The sequence below is a fragment of the Temnothorax longispinosus genome, chromosome 3, assembly GCF_030848805.1.
Source record: "Temnothorax longispinosus isolate EJ_2023e chromosome 3, Tlon_JGU_v1, whole genome shotgun sequence".
NCBI classification, from domain to species: domain Eukaryota; kingdom Metazoa; phylum Arthropoda; class Insecta; order Hymenoptera; family Formicidae; genus Temnothorax; species Temnothorax longispinosus.
In genome coordinates, this window is record NC_092360.1 from 14,802,460 (window position 1) to 14,824,122 (window position 21,663).

The 21,663-nt window shown below is 35.2% G+C and overlaps 1 protein-coding gene across 2 annotated transcripts in view; it reads right to left on the reverse strand.

Moving 5' to 3' along the window:
- Positions 1–21,663, reverse strand: part of LOC139810748 (EF-hand domain-containing family member B) — an 86,726-nt gene that overhangs the window by 41,353 nt on the left and 23,710 nt on the right. The window lies entirely within an intron of this gene.

Genomic DNA, 21,663 nt, shown 5'->3' on the forward strand with positions numbered 1-21,663 from the left:
CAAATCGCTCGTTAATATTCAAGCGCGAGTGAATGACTCTCTCGCGGCAATACGTCATATTTTTCAGGAGTGCTGCGCTGCGGTGGGAGGGCATCGGCGACTTTTGCCATTAATACGTGTAATGCTTATTAAGTCGCGTACACTCGCGCGCTCACACGTGAAATATATTACCTCTTATATTAACATTATCAAAGTATCAATTTGCGATTTCACATATAACCGCGCTTCTGCGAATCCTCTGTAAGAGCCCGAGCCCACAGTCCGCGGTATCCGTAACTTTTTTCCCGCGAGGCAGCGTGTTTCCAATTTGCGTTTCCAACAATCTTGAAATAATTTGAAACTTATATGACCCGTATTTTTCAAAATTGATTAAAATTACATCCACGATTACTGCGATTCGGATAATACTCCTGTTATCTTGCGAAACGCGTAGAAACGGACCGGCTGTTTGCCAGTTGCACTGGACCTTAGGTATGCGCACAATAATGGCAAATCGCCGGTACGTGATGGTTTGTAGCTCTCGGAGCATATCAGATTACGGAAATAATCCCGGAGAAGCGTGAATGCTTCGAGCGGATGATGCGCGAGATGCGAAATAACAGATTTGCAGAATACGCGCGCGTACAGCACGTACAAGGTCAAGCGTATACCTCTGTAATGGATCATGGACACCATCGGTCGAATCGGAGGATCAATGGAAATGAGAATAAGCAGCGCGAGGTAAATGTTTTCAATCCACTAGAAATAAAGTTAAAAAAAGAAAAATAAAAAAAGAAAATACCAATCACAACAAACGTTATAACAATGAAGTAAATTTCAATGAATAGATCTTTAAGAGTATTTTATATTAAAATTAAAAACGTTCTCCATATAAAAAAGAGCGACAAAGAAAATTTTTGATACAAAAAATACTCGCGTGTGCGACTTGAGTCAATTTATATACATAAGGAAATATATGTGCATATATCTCTCTCTCATATAATAATGATATCATAAATTAAATGTTATTTTACAGATTCGTAATCGTCGAATGTGATACAGATTTTTGTTATGAAGAAATGTAAAAATTCCTTGATTAATCTCTTATTGAAACGTCAGAGTTTCTTGTTTTTTTTTTTTTATTACAATTTGTAGCGAAAGACAACGATATCTCTCGTCGTGCAAAAATTGATCACGTGTTGCTCAGCGATTACGAGTTGCATATACGAATGTCCTCTGTTCATTCAACGCGATGCTCTTCCCATTCTTTATACCTGCCGTCTCTCTTCTATCACTATAAGCCATTATATCAGCTGCGATTCTCTCCGCTTCCCATTCACCTAATCTGATCGGGAGAAATGGCATCTTCAAAGAACATATGTAGTCATAAAGAAGATCTTGAACCTGCTCGCTTAGCAAAGACACGACAAAGCTATCAAGGCATTATGCTCAGTCACAAGTGGGTTCTTAGCACCGAGTCATCTTCGGCGCATCGTTAATTAGGCTCATGGCTCATTAAGCATTTTATCGTGTACGAGCCTCAACTTGACGGACTGTTGACCTCGGGTCGAAAGTTGCCTTAACAGTTACATAAAATCGCATGAGAAACGCGTTTATTAGCACGTCCCGACACAAACAAATCTGTGATTTAATTTCTCGTTTATTTTATTCTACCTTGTGTTGGTTTTATATTGATATCTCGAAATTAAAATTGAAAGAAACTAAAGTTGATTGAACATTTTTCAATCTTGTGATCTTTTTTATTAAGAACGTGCTAAAAAAACATGTATTAGATAGTATTAGATACACACAATTAAATGTAAACGGAAATAAATTAAGCTCTTATTAATAAACAATATTTTTCTGCGATAAAATGTATCCTTTTATTTATAAAGAGGTGAAAAAAATTCAGTTTTCGTAATACCAGCATAATTTATTCTTTCTACATCATTATTCTGTTGAATACCGTACATTGCACTAAAGATACCATGTAGAAAATGCGACGCTAAAATGCATTCGATGTTTGAGGAGTACATTAAACACTTGATAATTTGAAGTACCTATTATTACAACATCCGAGATAAAAGACTTTTTTACGAATCTTAAAAAAAGAAATCCGATCGGTGATCCATATATGTATATATGCGAATGCGCGAAAGCTTTCTCTTGTTCGGCTTGGTCTAATGGAAAACATAGGGATTGTCACTTTCCAGAAATAACTGGCCCCACTCCAATTATATGCACTTACGCAAAAGTATCAATAACGTCCAAGAATACGCTTCCGCGATTAAATAATAAAAGAATACTTGAAGTCGCCGCGATGAGAAAAAAAGTATAGATTATATAACAATGTGGTAACTTGGAGTAAGAGTGTTTCAATGGAATTAACTTGATTAATTATCTAGTTCCTAGAGAGATGTGTGTAAATTAAATATATTAATATTGATGTATATTAGTTATTTTATTGTATATATATATATATAATGGAATTTTCTTTAGAAATTTTTAATTTTTTAATAGATTTACATTTGTGTGTGCGTAGATTATAGATATTTTGGCGGATATTAAATTAGATTGTTCGAGCAAAGTAAAAGTTGCAAAATTAAAAGAATAAAAAGAGATAAATCTTTTATATCAAAAAATATTTCGATTTCTTAAATGTGCCTTTCAATAATCCCTTAATTTTTGTATTTTTTTAAATTTGAGTTTTATAAAAATTATACTTGATTTAACCGTACATTAATTTACGTTGCCACCATATATCCGAGTTTCCGTAATTATTCTTCCACGACACTGTGACAAATAATTTATCTGCTTATTTTGATTTATATATTTGTCAGCGACAAATTATATTTCCGACCTCGTGTATCCATGACCTATACGAGTTCGCAAATCGGCACCGCGGCATTTCAAGACTACCTGTTTGGACCGACCAAAGCATCAGATAACGTCCGTTAGAACTGGTTATACCGACACGGTGCGTTACGATCCTGCGGCGCGATACGGAAGATAAACACCGGATAGAGGTCCATCGCGCCTTCGGGTACGGCGACTGACCTCCTGAACTCGATGGCCGAGAAGGAGAAAATACGCCAGACCGACCGCCTTTACGTTATTTAATTTTATTTTTTTAATCATCTGTTCCACTAATTAGCAGTACTCATGGAAGACTCGCGGGGTTTTCGGTGTAAACGCATAAACTCTCTAGTGAATGTAGAACACGTGAAAGAAATGGAACAATTTTAATATTACATCAATTAATTCGTGATAATAAAGGATATGTAAGTATATACATTACGTATATATGTGCATGGTGAGATCTGCGTTTTACGTAAATGTAATAAAACACGTATTTCAGGCAAGTTTTTGTAAATGATTTTTTCGGAAACAAAGTCACGTATAAAAATATTTTACTTTGTATTTTTATTTACTTTTTTATATCACAAACTTTCCGATTGTGCAATTTATTAAAACAAAAACTACTTGACACATTTAAATATATTTCGTATCTCATACATTTGTTATAGTAAATACTTGCAAGACATTCAATAAAACTTGTTCGATTACTTAATTTTTTATTATTTATTTATTAAACTGCGATTATTAGTGTTTTTAGATAATGATTAAAAAATATATATTTGTTGCTAAAATGTCTAATTTTAAATAAAAATTTTAATCAACATTTATTATTTATTTTTGAAAAAAAAAGTTTTGAAGAGCACTAAAGATGTTTGTTTGCGAGCAAAAAAACGTATACGTGTATACTGTGTGAGAAGCAAGGTGAGAGAAGATTAGTCACCATGCCGCGCGCTCTAATCATCAATTTGCATATTCATATGAGATTTATAGTTTGCTGTCAATTTACATATTCATATAATTGAGTCACTCGGGATGAAATTACAAGCGAGAAAAATTGGTTCCTAATATACTTTGTGACGGTGCCGTTTTGCGAGATACACAAGTCCTACCTGCGTGCGTGTAACGTCTGCATAATCATATAATAAAAGTCAATTGACAGTCGCCTTGTAAACCGCGATAACGACACCGACCGCAATCGCGGTTGCTAAATACGCTTAATTGGCGGGGTAACGTAAAACGTATCTGGACGGCACTACACTTAACCCCGAGCGATTGCGAGTCGGAACCGTTTGACTTTTTCCTGCGAACTCGCTCGTTCGCACCCGAGCAAGAGAGGGACGGCGAGAAGGGATTCCCGCGCGCGAAAACGATTTTTCTCGCGCGCGGCCAGTTAAATTGTGAACGTTACGTAAGGCGTTCGAGCGAATCGTGTAAGCACGCGCTATCGAGAGACGGAATTGCATCTCTCGCCGCGGAGAGTTTGCTCGCGAGCGAACGGTATTGTTCCCCCCGCGGAGCGTTAAATGCTTTTCGATTAATGTCTACCAGATGATTTGCACGGGGTATCTCGGAATCGAGTGCCCTTTTAACCGCGGATTCTTCGGTCGATTTGATGCCGATCTTTCCGTAAGAATCGACCTCCTTCGGGATGAAATGTGTGTTTTGCTGTAACATTATTTGTCTCAATTAAAATTATGATATTATCAAATCATTTATTTTAAAATAAATTATCAACATATATTACGCTTTGCTAATTTCTATAACTAGATTTAATGCGGTTTAACAGGAGCGCTTTACAAGACTTTTGTTATAGTGAACTATTATTCCTTAGATTAAGATAACATTATTTATTGTTATTAATTAATTAGATGTGTGTTGATTAATTAACCACTTCCAAAATCGGAATTTAGAAATCTGTTATACAGCACGGTGAAATTTTCATTAAGAAAGCACTGTCTCTACAAGTGGATCGAGAGTATCGAGACACCCACGCAGGGAAATGAGAGTTCCAACGGCTATCATTTGCATGTCAGTATATCTAAAATTGTTATGTAGAAAACCCTCTGGCGCACGCAGGATTTGAGGTTATTAGGATACAAAATTGTATGGTTGTACTTGCTTTCAAGATGAGGAAATGGAAGCGAAATTAAGATCGTCGGAGCAATCGATGATCTTGCACCACGGTAGCGGTAATCATCCTACAGGTAACTCGGCACATTCGGTGTCACGAAGGCTAGATCGTAACAAGACCGGTTGAACCAGTCGATCTCTATGTAGGTGGCACAGATCGAAATTATCGATAAACAGTAGCGAAATAACATTGCACGAGAAAATCACGTGGTCCGTGACAAACAGTGTGCGATGAGTACACAATTGTAACAATAAAAGTCTTTTATTCTGTAGATGACTGAATTAAACATACCAATTGCGATTTTTTTGTATAACGCAAAAAATATATGTTTATCAACTTGTAAAGTAAATATTATAAAACAGCCGAAAATTTGATTAGTTGCATAATCAGTGATATATTCAGAATATCGGCATAATAACGTTTTCATAGAAAAGAATTTACTTGAACGTCTTCGAAAGTACAATTACTGTTATTAATGTTGGAAAAAGTATCTGATAAGCGCCTTGATTGTTGTGCAAAATGCATCATTGTTTCGAAAGACTACATTGAGAACTAAGCAATCAATCGAATAAAATTGAACCTTTTTTTATAATTTTTACAAATTCATACATGCATATTTCTTTTGTATTATTTGCTAATAAAAATGACGAGTTTTTACAATATAGTTTTTAATTCATTTCATTAGGTCCATTTATTACAAACTAAGCGCGTTAACTAATTTTGTACACGCAAATTACCGAATTTTTTATTTAGTTTTTCAATAAATATTTATTAAAATAATTATACAATTTTCGAAAAAAATCTTCATATGCATCTTCATAAAAATATCTATTTTTATATAAATTGACTTTTATAAAATCTTAGATTATTGGTTTTTCTCTAGTATTATTTTCTTTAGATTACCGAAATGAAATTTTCCGAATAAACAGGAAAGAATGATTAATTTTACGCAAATAAAAAATAAATAAAATAACATTAACCGCAAGGTTGCTTCGCCAGCGCCAGATGCCTTTCCTTGGCCTCTTCCTCCTCCTCTCAGATTGTCAGGCCTCTTTCTTTTCAGATTGTCAAGTTTCCTTTTACTTCTCTTTGCGCTCGCACAACATTCGCGAAAAACATTCGCGAGTAATCCCGCGAACATCAATGCAAATCTTTCGCGCAGCGATTTACGACGTTTTCCGTTTATGTCTAAAATAGTTGAGATGGATGAGATAAATAATAGATGAGATGAATACGTGCTTATTGTAATTATCGATATACCTTTGCCATTTAATAATAATAATAATAATAATAATAATAATAATAATAATAATAATAATAAACGTAGTGTTTCAGCTTGCTACCTGCTCGTTCGAGTGTCAATGTGTGAGTGATACCATGACGACCTTTTGTAAACACAGCAAGTCGTAGGCCGCAAGTGTCAAGGCCATATATCAGCCGATATATTTTGCCCGAAATATCAAACAAGCAATAAAATAGATTTGCAATACTCCTTGCAAAGAAACACGAGTTTTTGATTTCATTGAATTCTAAATTGCACAAAATGGACTTGTACAGAGTATAAAATAAAGTATAAAAAGTTGACTCGCTTGTCACAGTAAATGTACTGTTCCATTAGTCTTGTAATAAAAATTACTTTGTTGGCGTTTTCAAGTATTATCTCGTTGCCGCCGGGACGTTACACGTCGAATGACAAGATGACTTTCTCCGTGTAACAAAGCTATATGACGATAGCCACGTGGAACTCGAGTTAAAAGTCATTCAGCGATCGCATGAATAGACTGGATCTATTAATATTGCACAATGCGTTGTTGGTGTGCGTGTGGACTACTTGTTTTACGAGACTCCGATCTATGGTGCCGCGGTGACACATATGGGTTCTAAATACCTGGCATGCTGTCTCTCAATGGAAACGGTGATTACGTTTCGAGCACCACCTACGTGAAATTAACGGTATGGAAATAATATACGTGCACACGCGTATTGGTTTATGCGCAATCGAATTGCTGAAGGCGAAAGCATTGTTCGTATATTAGAAAACTCTCTTCTGTCAGGAAATACAGATCGAAACGGGATGCGATTTTGTATGCAGAATTACATGGTTGTTCGTGACACAAAGTAGAGTTCCAAAATGCTTCTAATGTGCGTTCAAAAATAATCAGACTATCTCTGTTCGATTAGTTGAGAAATTGAACAAAGAATCTGAAATTGAAAAAAGAAATGATACTTTTGAAACACATTGTATAATATGATTAATGTATCGTGCTGCGGTTGCACATAACGCCCCTGCATTTATGATCAATTAAATTTCACTTTGTCGAACGAAATTGCAAGGCGTGGCCTTGGAGAGCATCGTCGATAATTAAATTATTGATGGTTGTTATGCGTCAATGAACAATATCATAAACAGCCCAACAGTGGCATATTTTGACGTGGGAAACAGGTAGGATCTCTACAAGATTTAACTTGTTTAGAATTTTAAGAGAATTCTAATGTAATTTCCAAAAAATTTTGAAAATTTCCAATACGTTTCAAGAAAAGTTTTATCAACTTTTTTTAAGGTTAAAAAAATAATCAAGATAATAAAAGCAGAAACAAACAAGTTCTAACGATTTTTCATTCCTTATAAACTTCTCAAGTTCTCATAAATTGAAGAGCTTTTTGAAAATTTAGTTTTATAACATTTTCCAGTATCTCAAAAGTTTTAAAAGTGTTGAAATTCAAATTCGATTGAAATGTTGAAATAAAAAAATGTCACTTTTTGTATAACAATAATTGTGGAAATATCAATGTACATTCGAATTGCGATACCTACTAAATATACACTCACAAAACTCTCTTTGATACTGCTCAATATCGAAACCTTGAGAATTCTTTGGAAAAAAACCAGAACCATCAGTTGCATCGAGATTTTAAAAATAGTCCCAATTGTATATAGAAATATGAGCAGACTCGACAGATTTTTAAAATCTAATTGACAATCAGCATTAATTATCTTAAATTAATATATATTATTGTTAAATTAATATTAATATCCATTGTTGTTATTCATTGACAAAATTGTTCTTAATTTTAAATTATTTTTCTTTAAGACACCGCGTTCTCCAATATCCTTACAAAGATCATCGAAAGCAATCGCTAATTACTTTCACATGAATCGAGTGAGTCATCATATTCGATCGCTCGCACAACTGTGTCCACACTAAAACTGCAATCAATTATTGTTACAGATCGCTCGAATAATTTATCCATCAGCCAAAGACGTCAAGACAGAGATATTTGCGAATCGATAAATAACCTGGCGGGTTGACGGAAGCAATTACTCGATATTCCGTCCATCGTATTTCAGCGTATTTAATTGCGCATGATTTATTGCTTACGGCAGCTGTCATTGTTAATAATTAACACGCATCGAGTTTAATGCGTTCCACTTTCGAGCATCTATAGAGTATATAGTATAAATAAATACTTTTTATTTGTAAATAAACATATATGATGATATCTTGTGTACATTTCAAGTATATTATAAAAATGTTAAGGTTTATTTATGTATTTTCTGAAATAAATTTCCAACGTATAAATTATCATATTATTATCGTCTGATAAACAGATAAGTCTGATAAACAGATCATCGACAACATTAACGTTAACGTTGAACGTTAATGCTTTACGTCAGTTGTTGTAATCTTGATGGAGAATTTTCTTTCGTAAGTGGTTTGGAACAGGTGTAAGTCGTCGGTCGTCAGGAATCTCAGTAATTACAGGATTAAAAACGGGCAATGCCACATCGAGAGATGGCATGATTCGCGGGGAATAAGTAAATTATTGGCGGCTTTTTATTACACGCGTATGCGTCCTTGGAGGGCCAGGGGCGATCGTACACTCGCGGTCGACAATTTCACCGATCAGACGCAATAAATATCGTGACATTCGTGACACGTAATACGCCCCGGATAAACCGAATGAACCAGTTTGCAAAGATATTGCCCAACGCTGGTTCATAACTAGAAGCTCTGGTTCTCACGAATTCTCCTTTTCATGAGTGTGTGTGAGTGAGAGAGAGAGAGAGAGAGGGGGGGGATATATAATCTTTACTTAATTATTCTTTTACGCATTAAACATCATGTACTCAACAATTATAATATACATTAATGCAGTTTTGTTTCTTTCAAATGGAAATTATATTTGGGTACTATATTTGATAATATTCAAGAAAGAGGAAGAATCGGTAGAGAACAACTAATTTCTTACGGTCAAATTAGTTGTTCATGTCGCCTCATTAAACTTGAAAATACCGGTTTAATGTTACCGCGGTCTAATAATCTGTAACCGGTCGGAATAGTCTAATCACCGCTCGTAACGCAGCCTCGGCAAACAAAACACGGAGACAGAAAAAGAGACGCACGAGAAGATTTACGTTTCGCACGAGAAGCGTGTCCAGGACCAGTATTAGAGAGTTATTAGCGTCATTCAATGTTGAGATATGTAGTCTAAAGCAGAACAACAGGTATTAAAAGTATACCAGCAGTAAACGCCGCGCCGGTGCTCGGTAATTATTGACCGTGCGCGTAAAACAAGTTCGATACGTCGCCGCGAGTAATGTGCCTGCTAATGAAATGTCACGGTGCAACTTTGCGTTACACTCTGTATACATTCGCGGATACGAAAGGCCAATCAGATAACACGTCATGCGATTCGGCACCAATTTTGACATAAACTTCGAGATGCTGTCAAGTATGAATAATATGATGTATATTAAATTCCAATGTTAATTAGGGCTTAAATTATATTCTTTCTTTGTGCGCGACAGCTAATTTAATTTGTAGTGATATTTATATCATTATATGCATCAAGCATAAATGTGATTTTTTAAAATAATTATATGACGTTCTGACTGATATCAAAAGATGATATCAATATCCTACGAAACATGCGAAACGGTATACAAAAGCACGGAACTTGTGTTTCCTGACTTGATATGCCGTACAGTTTCGCATATTACCTTATCAATTAATGTCAATGCATACAGCAATTATTGATTATACCAATGAAAAAGATAAATTAACTGAGCAAATATCCCACGCAACAAATCAATAAAGTCTTGCAAAGCAAATTATCACAACGCATAATTCAATATTGAAGAAATCTTTCTCTTTCTCCTTCTTCTTTTTCTCTTTTTTTCCCTTTCCGATAGTCACATAATAGTTTTATTTTTTATTTCAACTTTAATTCGACTACGCCTGGTTTTTTTTCAGTTAATCATCAGAGACTCCGATCGATCAGTGTCATGTCAATCAATTAGAAATTGGTGATTTCACGATCAAAGGCATAAATTTAAAAAAAAGAAAGAATGCGTATAACACCAATCGCGGTATCGATTAATTACAGAGTGTGGAGCTCAAGCAATCGATCTAGCAACATTCATATGAGTCACATGCGTATTTTTTACCCAAGATCTAATATCTTGATATAAATTTATTCGTGTGCGCTCGTATCTTGTTATTATATCTTCCAAGATTATTTCGGATAATAAATTATATCAATTGTATCGTATTTTTTAATAACATATATAAGAGACTCCTTCCAAATTATTTCGAGTTGTTATTATAATGATATAAAAATACAAATATATTTAATTATTTTTTATACATTACTTTAACTAATTATTCCGCTGAATAAATGTAATACGCGATTATCGATTTATACATAAAATTATTACTTCACATATATAACATCGGCTCGTGTGCGTGTGCGTGTGCGCGTATGTGTATAATTTTTTTCCGTTCATAAACGTTAAATCTTTTTAATATTCATAAATTAATGGATCGTTCTGTAAAATATTAATTTTACTTTTATTCAGAATTGCGATACTTTTATTAGATCGCGAGATCAGAGATAGCATACCTTCTGTACATTTCACGAGATGCCGAAAGAAAAAGAAGAAGACATTATCACGTTTTCTCTAGAAACAAAATACGTGTATCTTTTCGCACCTCTCCACTTTTTACGCTCCACAGATTGCGAAATCCCATCTCCAGAAAATGTCCGTGCAGTCCGTGACAACTCTCGCCTGTTCCGGATCCGTTGCTCAGATAGCAAAGTGATCCGCGTCGTGAGAGCACGGGGGTCCGGGAGTTCTCTCGAAAGAACGAGGGAACGAGGGAACGAGGGTAAAAGAAGAGCGGCGGTGGCGGGGCTCGGTGAAGGCTTGATTTATGTGTCATTCCGCAGAACGGCACACCCGCCCGCTCGAGTGTGAAACAAATAAATTTCAGTTGAAGTGAGGCGCGCCGCGAAAATGCGGCTAAAGAGCAACCCGACTCGACGATTAATCAATCGGCGAGATGAGAAACGAACAACTAAATTGTAGCGGGTAAAATTACGCGGGACCCGACCTCCGTCATTATTCATCTCTCCTCGATTACACGACTAATCTGTAAAATTAGATGAGAAATGTACTTGTAAGGTTTATTTGGTTCATAAATATAATGATGAAAAAAGTGCGTTTAGCTCGGCAAATCCACATTAAGCGGATATATATTGCAAAGAATAGAATAACAATAAAATAATCACAAAGTTGCAGAATGCAAAATTACAAGTTTCTTTTCTAAGATAAACGTCGCTCTTTGAAACAAACGGAGCATGTCATCGAAAACTCGCACACACAACTGCGAAGGACAACTGCTTTTGAACGCATTATTAATCAGTGTCGCAGCACGTCGCAAGATTCGGTTCTCGACGTGTTTCGGATGAAGTACAAAAATAAATCACACTTACGAAACCTTCGATCGCTTCGAGCTATGAAAGGAAACATTTTGATTCTTAAATGACTACTTTATTTTTAGTCAATCGACAGCATCAATCACGTGTTAGTCATAAGAACTAAATGTAATAGTATACTAAAAATAATTAAACTTATGTAATCATATTGACTAAATCACTATATGAGAAAAGCGTTTATATGCAATAAAATAGTAATAAAAAGATGGCTGTTAATTATTCGATTATTAAATACGTATTAATTTTTGAATATTAAAAATAGGCATACGTTCTGTTTTTATGTTTATTAACAATAATGGTAACAAAAGAAATGTACTCTTTTTTTCTTTACTATTTGTTGTGAGAAAATATTCAAAGAGTCGATAAGAGAATATTCTTGCAGAAATATTAGTTTAATTTTTACTGTAAAGTTTCCCGCCCTATTTTGTAATTTACTTTTTGTTTTTCGGCAACTATGATTTTATAGATAAATACTTGATGGCTGCTTCCATGTTGTGCTAAATTTACATTGTATAAGAATAAATACAGTTATAGTTTACTCTGATAAATATGTATATAAACATTTAAATTTAGAAACACATCACTATTTTTTTCAACGATCAAGCATTCACAATCGCCGCGAATAATCATATTAATTGATTTGACTGTACGTAGTATAGTCACCCCTACTCGTATAAAACAAAGCTTGTCATAGACCTTCACTCTCTCTACATTTTATCGTCTAGCAGTATGTAAAATTAAACTATGCTTGCGAAATTTTCTTCTTGTCGCCTAGAGCTATAATCTGCAAAAAAAAGAGCGCTCTACATGTTTCCTATCAAGATTGAATGTCTACTATTCTTAATGCCTATTAATAACGTTATACTAGCGACAGTATATCTCCTTGCTATCTCATCTCCTTCTAGATGAAAAGAATTAATTAAAAAATAAATTTAAAGAATATAATATTCCAGGATATTAAGACAAGGAAATTTTTGTCGGCAAAAATAATTATCAAATTCCACGAATATCGAGAAAGTTGCGTTTCTATATTATTATTAAAAAAATGGTAAATCAGATGTTTAAATTGAGTGCGGTAGAAATATGATTTATACAAGGTAATAATGTTTTGATTGATTTAAAGATAATAATGGTATAATAAATATGTGTGTATGTTTTACTATTTTATTGATATTAACTATACTTAAAAGGTGCATAATCCTAAACATGATCTTCCTAACAATATTAACATTTTCATCACATTTTATACATTTACTTTATTATTTTATTCCTTGCAAACTATATCTTGTTAATAGCTTCAAATTAATGCCAATTGATAATATCTCCGACGGAAAGACTTGAAGGTAACAATTAAATAGTAGCAGAACTGGATGCAGAACGGCGATAAGCCATTTTTCCTAGCTGTGCTCTATCGGAAATGCATGCTAATAATTATTAAATTAATCGCAATGAGACCTCGCGCAGCAATGTGTATACTTGCCGGTAGCAGTTCCGACATTCCAACAGTGCATACAAGATAATTTAACGCTAGACTTTCCTCGAGCGTTAACGGTTCATGGATCGTATTCCTTTAATCAGGATTCTCTCGAATGTAAAACAAAAGTATCGAGGAAATAATACGTGGAAGGAAAGGAGAAGAGGTCGATAGCAAAAAGCCTAATCTTCTCGCGTGAGCCTGTTGCGTCGTTACTTGGCCGTACTCTTTTTCCTTCTTCCTCAAGGATAATGGATGGAGTGAAGCGGCCGTATACCTATTTGCCTACCTATATAGTAAACATAAACGTTGCAATCGTCGCTTTGGTTTCCACTTCATCATATGCGTATTAAACGATTTTATACGTACACGCTGTATACGGCACATTATTGCGTATAATTGATGCAACGTATGATGAAGTATAGAAAGTCAGGTAATTGCTATTATTCAATAAAAATCCGACTTTTGCGCATATATTGCATTTCTCCGCACCACCGAGTGCTTTACTATAGCCTGCGTTGGTTAAAAAGAGGATTGCTACATTCATACAGGGTGTTTTAAATTTAATATCCTATTTAACTCCTAATCTAACCTACTAATTTAATGATAAATTTGCCAGCAAATTTCAAAAATCAATACGAACAATTATAAAATCAATTGTTGATTAATACTTTTTTAATATCCTTAAATTTTATATAGAGTAAATCTTATATAGAGTAAATCTCTACATCATAAGTGAAAGATATATTGATGACAATTCTGATGTATTCTACATGTGTATGTAGAGTAGATCATATACAAGTAATATATGTATATGTACATTATACGTATATGTCTATTAACACGCATTTAATTTATATGTAATTACTTTTATATTACAATTATATATTATCTCTATCATTGTAATTACGTATAATACTAATATGTGCGACACGTACGACTTTTCCCTTCTCACATTCTATAATTGCTATATTTCATTTCTTATACTCTATCTATTTAATTACGTACACAGACAGACTTTACAACGCCGTAAATTATATCACGAGACGTTATCGCAAGTTTATTACCTTCGCAATCGTGTTCGCACGACACTTGATAAGACAAGAAAATTGCTAAACAATACAGTAAATATCTTGGCTGTGCCTGATGAAAGAAATGCCAAATATTTTAATCTCAATAATTTAATATTTTAAAGTAACTTTGTATTATCGAGACTGTCGAAAGATATATATAAGATTTAGATAATGTATCGCATTCACCGCGCATTTTAATGACAGATATTTCTTATTATAGAAATGAAAATTAGTTGATATAAATAAAATCCAATATTGAGAGCATATAACACTTTTTGGATAACGCCGTGTTTTATTTTTGCAGATAGGATTATTGTGGATTATTCTTCGTGACCATAATGAGAAAACTCATCTTACTTCCATATTTGTACGGAGTTTACTAGAGTGCGTCCTCAAGAGATTGCAATGTACACCTTGCGTGTCTTATTGCTGTGCCGCAAGCAATATTCGTGCTCGCCGTTTAGAAGCGGAGCATATATATAAATCCGCGCTGAAGAGAGTATTTAACATACTCAATGCGCGCGGGCGATTATCACTCATCCTGTGCTTTCGCGTTCGTTTGCGTCGCGTAGCTGCGCAAGATCATCCGCCGACGGCTGCCGCAGTCTGCCGGACACTTGTTACGCGAGACCGTCGACTTTCACCGCACTTGGGATAATAATGATTTTATGCGATTAAAAGTGATGACGAATTTTCCCCCGAGGCGTAATGAAAAGTTTTCCAGATCATTTTGGAACCCTCATAAAAAGCAAAAGTATCTTTTCTTTATTTATTAGAAAAAATGCATACTTGAAAAAAATTTTACGTTGACTCTCGACAAGCTACATGAAAATTTGATGGTATATTTTATGACAACATTTTATACCAAATATATTTTCGAAAAAAAGAAAGCTCAGAAATTAAACTGTAAAACACTTTGAACTCGCTACAGCGGGAAAATGGCAGAAAAACGTCCAAGTGGACGTGTTTGTGCTACTTTTTCCACATTCAAACACGTAGCTATGTTATGTGATTATAACCAGAAAACTAGTTTTGAAATCTTCTCGAACACAAAATTTCGAAAACAATAGGGGTATTCAAATAAGTTAAAGTTTAACGGTTTGACAGGTTATGTCGGGTTAAAGTCGAGTAACAAGTTAATTAATTAACTTTGGGCGCGCTACTCTTTAAGGTTATGCAAAATACATAAGTGACACATTAACCTATCACATTAATCTTTGGGTTAAAAGTGTAAAAATTAACTTTTTACCCGACTTTAACCCGACATAACCTGTCAAACCGTTAAACTCTAACTTATTTGAATACCCCTAATATAAATTAAATGTTATACGCTAGACTATAATCTGGAAAACTATATAGATTTTGAGCTAAAAAAGTAAACATTTGATGTTTGTTTATTTTAAAATTAAAATAAAGCGTAAAAAATATATGTTTGAAATGTCAATGTAATTAAAAAATAAAAATTACATTTTACGAAACAACAATAAACCTATGATAATAAATCAATCTTAAATGTCGGACCCTTTAAGGGACTTGTGTACATAACAATCTCAAGTTGGAAACAAGAAGGATGAAGGAGGAAAATGTTCTAACGTTTGATTTTCGAAAGTAACGGGATCAGTTTGTACGTACGAGGGAAATTCGCGCGGTAGTACGCGAGATCTCGAGCCATACGTCCTCCGATATTAAACGCAGCTCTCGGAATGGCGTAATCGCGCGCGCGAACGGCATCAGATTATGCGGCGGGAGAGGAACGATCTCTCGGACGTTTTATTTTCTTTCCTTCCTTTTTTCCACTCGTTTAACCTTTCGCGAAGCCGCGGCAGCCGCTGCCGCCGCAGCGCGGCGATTTCGAGTCTTTCCGGCCGATCGTTTCGCTTTGTATCTCGTCGTTCTATCTGCACTTGGGCGCTTATTAAAGCGCCATAGTTTGTTATTTGCGTGCATTAAGCGCGTGTGTGCATGCAAATTGTTTTCATGCTCGAAGGCAAGGGAGGAGGTCTCAGTAGCACAGTAACACACCCTTATTGAGACAGTTTTTCCTGCAATTTTCCCGCCGTTAGGATGTGAAAAGTGTTACAGAGATTTGTCTCTGTTTTCACTTTTATTTAAAAGTAGTTGGATCGATATTTGAGGCCTCGATTTAAAATAATTTTCATCTATTGTATATATAATTTATTTCAGAAAACTCTTCTCGGCTCGCTGTTGTCTACGTGCTATTTAATTCAATTTCATTTCTTTATTACAAGTATATAGTTACTCCTGCGTACTTGCTCAGTTTTAAAAGGCTAATTTCTTTATCTCTGGATTTCTTTCGCCACCCGCGAAAAAAAATACGTACGATGCATCGAAGCTGGATAAACCGAGTCAGTCGTCCTTGCGCGATACGAGATACATCGTTTTAAATACAGCGGCACGACTAAGTTACGCGCGCGTCGCTCAATTAAACGCGCAATTTACGCGGCAGTTCGCCGTGATCCTCGAGCTTCTTTTTCACGTGCGCATGCAAATCCAAAATAATCGGGCATATAATTAACAGCGTGTCGTTTAAACGAAACTTTTGCTACGCACGGCAAATATTTATTCGCGCACCGTAACAGAGACGTTAAATCAGCAATTTTATTTGACGGCGCGGCTATCGCTGCACTTTTGACGAAATAAAAATTAAATTACACGTGTGCGCCCTCGACGATCAAAAACCGCGATTCTTTATTGGAATGTTTCCACTAAAATTTCAAGATTGACTTTTTCGCTTATACGGGATTATTAATTATTTACAGTATCCTTATTTAACGGTATTATTATTTATGGTATCCTTCCCCGAGCAAATTGAAATGCGTTATTTACTACTATAGAACGACAGAAATATAAATATATAAATGTCAGAAACTATATGCACACAAACAGCTTCTTGAAGTTGATTTAAATCTAAAAAATTAAATTTACAAAAGTATTTCAATCTCTTCTCTCTCACGCACAAACCTTAATCTTTTAAATTATGTTCAGGATTAAATCTGTTATTTTAACAAATTAACTTTATGTGAGTCACGTGATATATCACAATCTGCTTAAGGAACAGCAAACACGCGAATATATTCGTAGAAGCTGCTAAGCAGAGGCATTTGAAGATATTATACCTGCATCTTATAGTGCCTTTCTCATGCTCCATGAGGATAATCACCTGCTCGTCTAAGATGCACTTGAAAACGTGCTTACGTTAAAGTATGCAGCCATCTATTTCTCGCGTGCAAAGGTCTTGGCCCTATCTCGCTAGTCCCATCTTACCAGCCCCCCCGTCTCTTACCGGTCACAATGACAATTTACCGTACTCGTAAAAATTTGACGCGAGTTGTGAGTACTAAATTTTATTTAATAATCCAATATTTTACCTAATTTAATCCGTACAGATTGTGCCTTCAACATAATTACACCGGCAAAGTAAGCAAGAATTCTTGCGGTGCGTCCTAATTAAAAAAAAGTACCAACATAGTAACGCGATTCTCTAATTAACCAAGTAATAAGTGTAGTAATATATGCGACGTGTGGTAAACACGAAAAATATGATGGTAAAAATTATAATTAACTTTTTGTTATCTTGCAATATACTGAACATGTATTGTGTCAGAAATTATTATATATTTTGTTTTAAAAAATATTATGTAATTTCCATACTTGATAAATTTATCATCACGATTATATACTCGTCAAAAGTGAAGGAGGTCCCTCTGAGGCGAGGCACGTCTCACCATCGCAGTACTGAATCGCAGCACTGGTCTCTAAAGAGCTAGTATTCTCTGATTAAAGAGATATAGATTAAAGAGGAAATACATGTGTATTTTTCTTAACATGCGCCACGACTGCCACGTTTTGCTATACTGTTAATAGAGTTTAGAGTCTGAACTCTATAGTTACTTTTCACAAGCAACTACTCACTGAATAACAATAAGCATAAGCTGATTACATTATAAAGTTTAATATGTTGATAACATTCTTAAATATCTATATATGGTTCTTTGTAATATACATTATAATTTTTTAAATTATCATATATAATTAACAATTATTTCTGTATATTGTGCGTCAAATGTGCATTGTACATTTTTGGAAAAATTGTTAATACTTTAATCTTCAGAATTAGTTCAGAGTTGTCTCACGATCAAAAGTAATGTATCAGTCAACAAAGCTATGGAAGTGCTTCACGTGCAATGGAAGAATTCTGAAATACGATGATTGATTAAAAAAAAATTGATATGGAACACGTTGAATTGGTTACAACAGGATGCCGGTGTATCTATATCTTTCCCACGTGAAATGCGCCGCGCAATGCATCTTCGTTAGAAATTCTCATCCCGTGCGGTTTACAATGTCAAGAGCACATTGTAGATGAGGCGAGCATAAAGATTACTCTCAAGTGTGCACCGAAGGTAAACGCTTTCGAAAAATCACATCTTGAAATTATCGTGGGTCAAAAAGAAAACAAGATTTTCTTCCCGTTATTGCAATATAAAACTCTATTACCTTTGACGGTAAATTATATCTTTAAAACATTTAAAATTAATTAGCAAAAAACACTCAACTGTGTAGCAATCCAATCACATTTAAGGAAACATTTTAAAACTTTCTTATAAATGTTTCTCGTCAAGTCGAGGATTAATATGCCTAGATTATATTACAAGATCTTCGTTGCATGATTACTGAACATTATTACACTCAAAACCAGCGACGTAATTTCACAAGTATAGAAAATACATCAGCAAGTTCCGACTCTCTATCTTCTCGTCTCTTTATCGTCTCGACATCTCCCTTCCGCGTGTCATCTACGATCGCTACCGCAGCTGAGGCATCGTCCGCGGGTTCAGACGAGAGCTAGGCGACTACCGTGAATCTCCAAGGTGACGAGGAGACGAGGTGAATCCGACGCCGTTCGCAACGGGCTTAATTAACGTCGTGATTTACAGGGTATTACGTTTTTTGGGCCGGATGTTAATATAACCCTTTCCCATGATCCCGCATGCGGCGTGCGTGCCGCGTGATTCCAACATACCGCCGGCGCGTGTTCAATAAAGCACGGCTCTTAATTGCGGCCGACAATAATTAACTTATGCCATAGCGGCGCGGCGGCACGACGATCCGCCGAGCTCGGTTACGGTGCGCCTCGGATCGTCACATTTGTCAGCGGTACTAAACACGCTGGGTTCTACAGCCTAGTTTTAATGAGCGCCCATCTCGCTCACGGGGGCACCGTTAACGTCTCCTCTATTCGTGGGACAAGAGCCCGGCGCGGCGTTCCACAGCAGCTGCGCTGTCCGCGCCAGCAATGTAAAAGAGATACGTGTCATCCTCGGGGATCGCGCGACGAGCCACGAGGAGCGCGAGCGTTCGCTGATCTCCCGAGATGCATGTCGTGGAGCGTAAGCTAACCCGGAAGAACGGCGAGGCAATTCTGTGAAAGAATCCGATAGCTCGGTTATTCTGAAACTGACGTAAATCAATTTTGCAAGTGTCGTTGCCCTGCAAAGAAAATAAGGTAATTTCGTGTAACTCGTGTTTAGCTCGAGAAAGCAATCTATGGCACAGATCGGATGGCAAGATCCAAGGAACCTTGTTTTCTTGGAAAGCGATTTCTACGATGCTATTTATCTAGCATACGCTGTACTCTATAAATCATTTATTTTTAAGGTCACCTGGGTCAATTTTAAAAGCATCTTCCTTTGGACGAACAGAACGAATAGAAAAAATCAGCTTTCAAAGTTGTTTCTCTCTAAAAAGAAAAGTTTCTTTACAAAATAAAAGAGAATTTTATTTCTTAAATTGACTTTTCGCGTAGCGATTTTTTTCTTCAAAAATCACTTTTCGATCATACTACGAATTTACTACATCCGTAACTAACTCTACCGCGCGGTCTATTCGATATTTTCTATACCGGAGATTCAAGTCGACATGGATGGATCATAAGTATCAGTTATGCATGGTACACGTGTGGCCGCCTTTATCGATACTGCGCTACATAATCTTTGACCTCTCTCGAGATATATATATATTATCGATACAAGGTTGCCTACTTGCAAGTAGTGTAGACAACTCTCGGCGCCAACTCCTGCATTCTACTTCTTTCGAGTACATATAAAGCCTTTGCAACTGAATTATAACCGGTACTGTGTACCTACACGTTATAGATTCATTGTAACTGCGCGGTCACGTTGTTTAATTCAAACCTCTAAAAGTAATTTCAAAAATATTATTGATTTGGTTACCTTCTTGTAGATATTGTACATATAAAATTGTAATATAATAGCAATATAAAAAACATGGCTGTTAAATACATGACACAAGATTTAAAAAGTCTCTTTTCCATGATGTTACAATTTTTGAGAATATATAATAATAGAGATTAAAAATATTCTATAAGGAAGGTAAACACACATACGTACCTCTTGTATAGACAAAGGACGAAAATATACAATAATAAAAAAGAATGTATACATATAAACACATAAACACATATGTTTACATCGTCCATTCTATAATACATCTTTCATAAAAATCTAAAAGTTGGATACATGCAGTGTTACCGCTATAACAACATTTTATTATCGATAAATATTTATAAATCTTTAGTAATTGCGCATGATAAATTTATATGCGCCAGCCGTAGAACATTTTTATCTTGACTCGATTATTATTAAATCGTTGCAGAAATAGCCACGGTTATGCATCGACACTTTTTTCCTCGCCGAGCGTAATGTATTTTACGATTTTTCTCTCTCATTCAACAACGACCGCGACGTATCGAATGCCAATCGATAGTATTGATCGAAGAAATGGTATAAATTAGACGACTATAAATGTCTAATTATCCTAGTCCGCGCTGAATAAATATCTCGTTTATGTAACGGATTTATACGGAAACTAATCGAACTTGATGAAAGATTTAACAATGTGAACAGCAGAATAATTTTTTATACATGGAAAATATATGTATACTGATTTCTTATAATTATATATAATTATATTATTTAAAAAAAATATATATATATCTAATCTATAATTATTTATTGCATACACAATTTTGCAGTATAAAATAAAAGATACGTTATCAAAAGCTGTCAAAAACTTGATGACAATTTATTTATTGTCTCATCATAGATATTAACATGTCCATTCCAAGAAGTCAATGTTCATTTTGCAGTTATCACAGATAATCTTTGAAACCGCATGCCTTTTTTATTTTATCGCGATTACGGCGGTCAATTACAGCTGCGACAGTTGTATTAATTTGTTAATTATTCCAAGTGCAAAGATGGAAAACAAAAAGCGGGCTCGCCCGGTCCGACGCGACAGGACTCTACGCGAGACGCGTCCTTTCA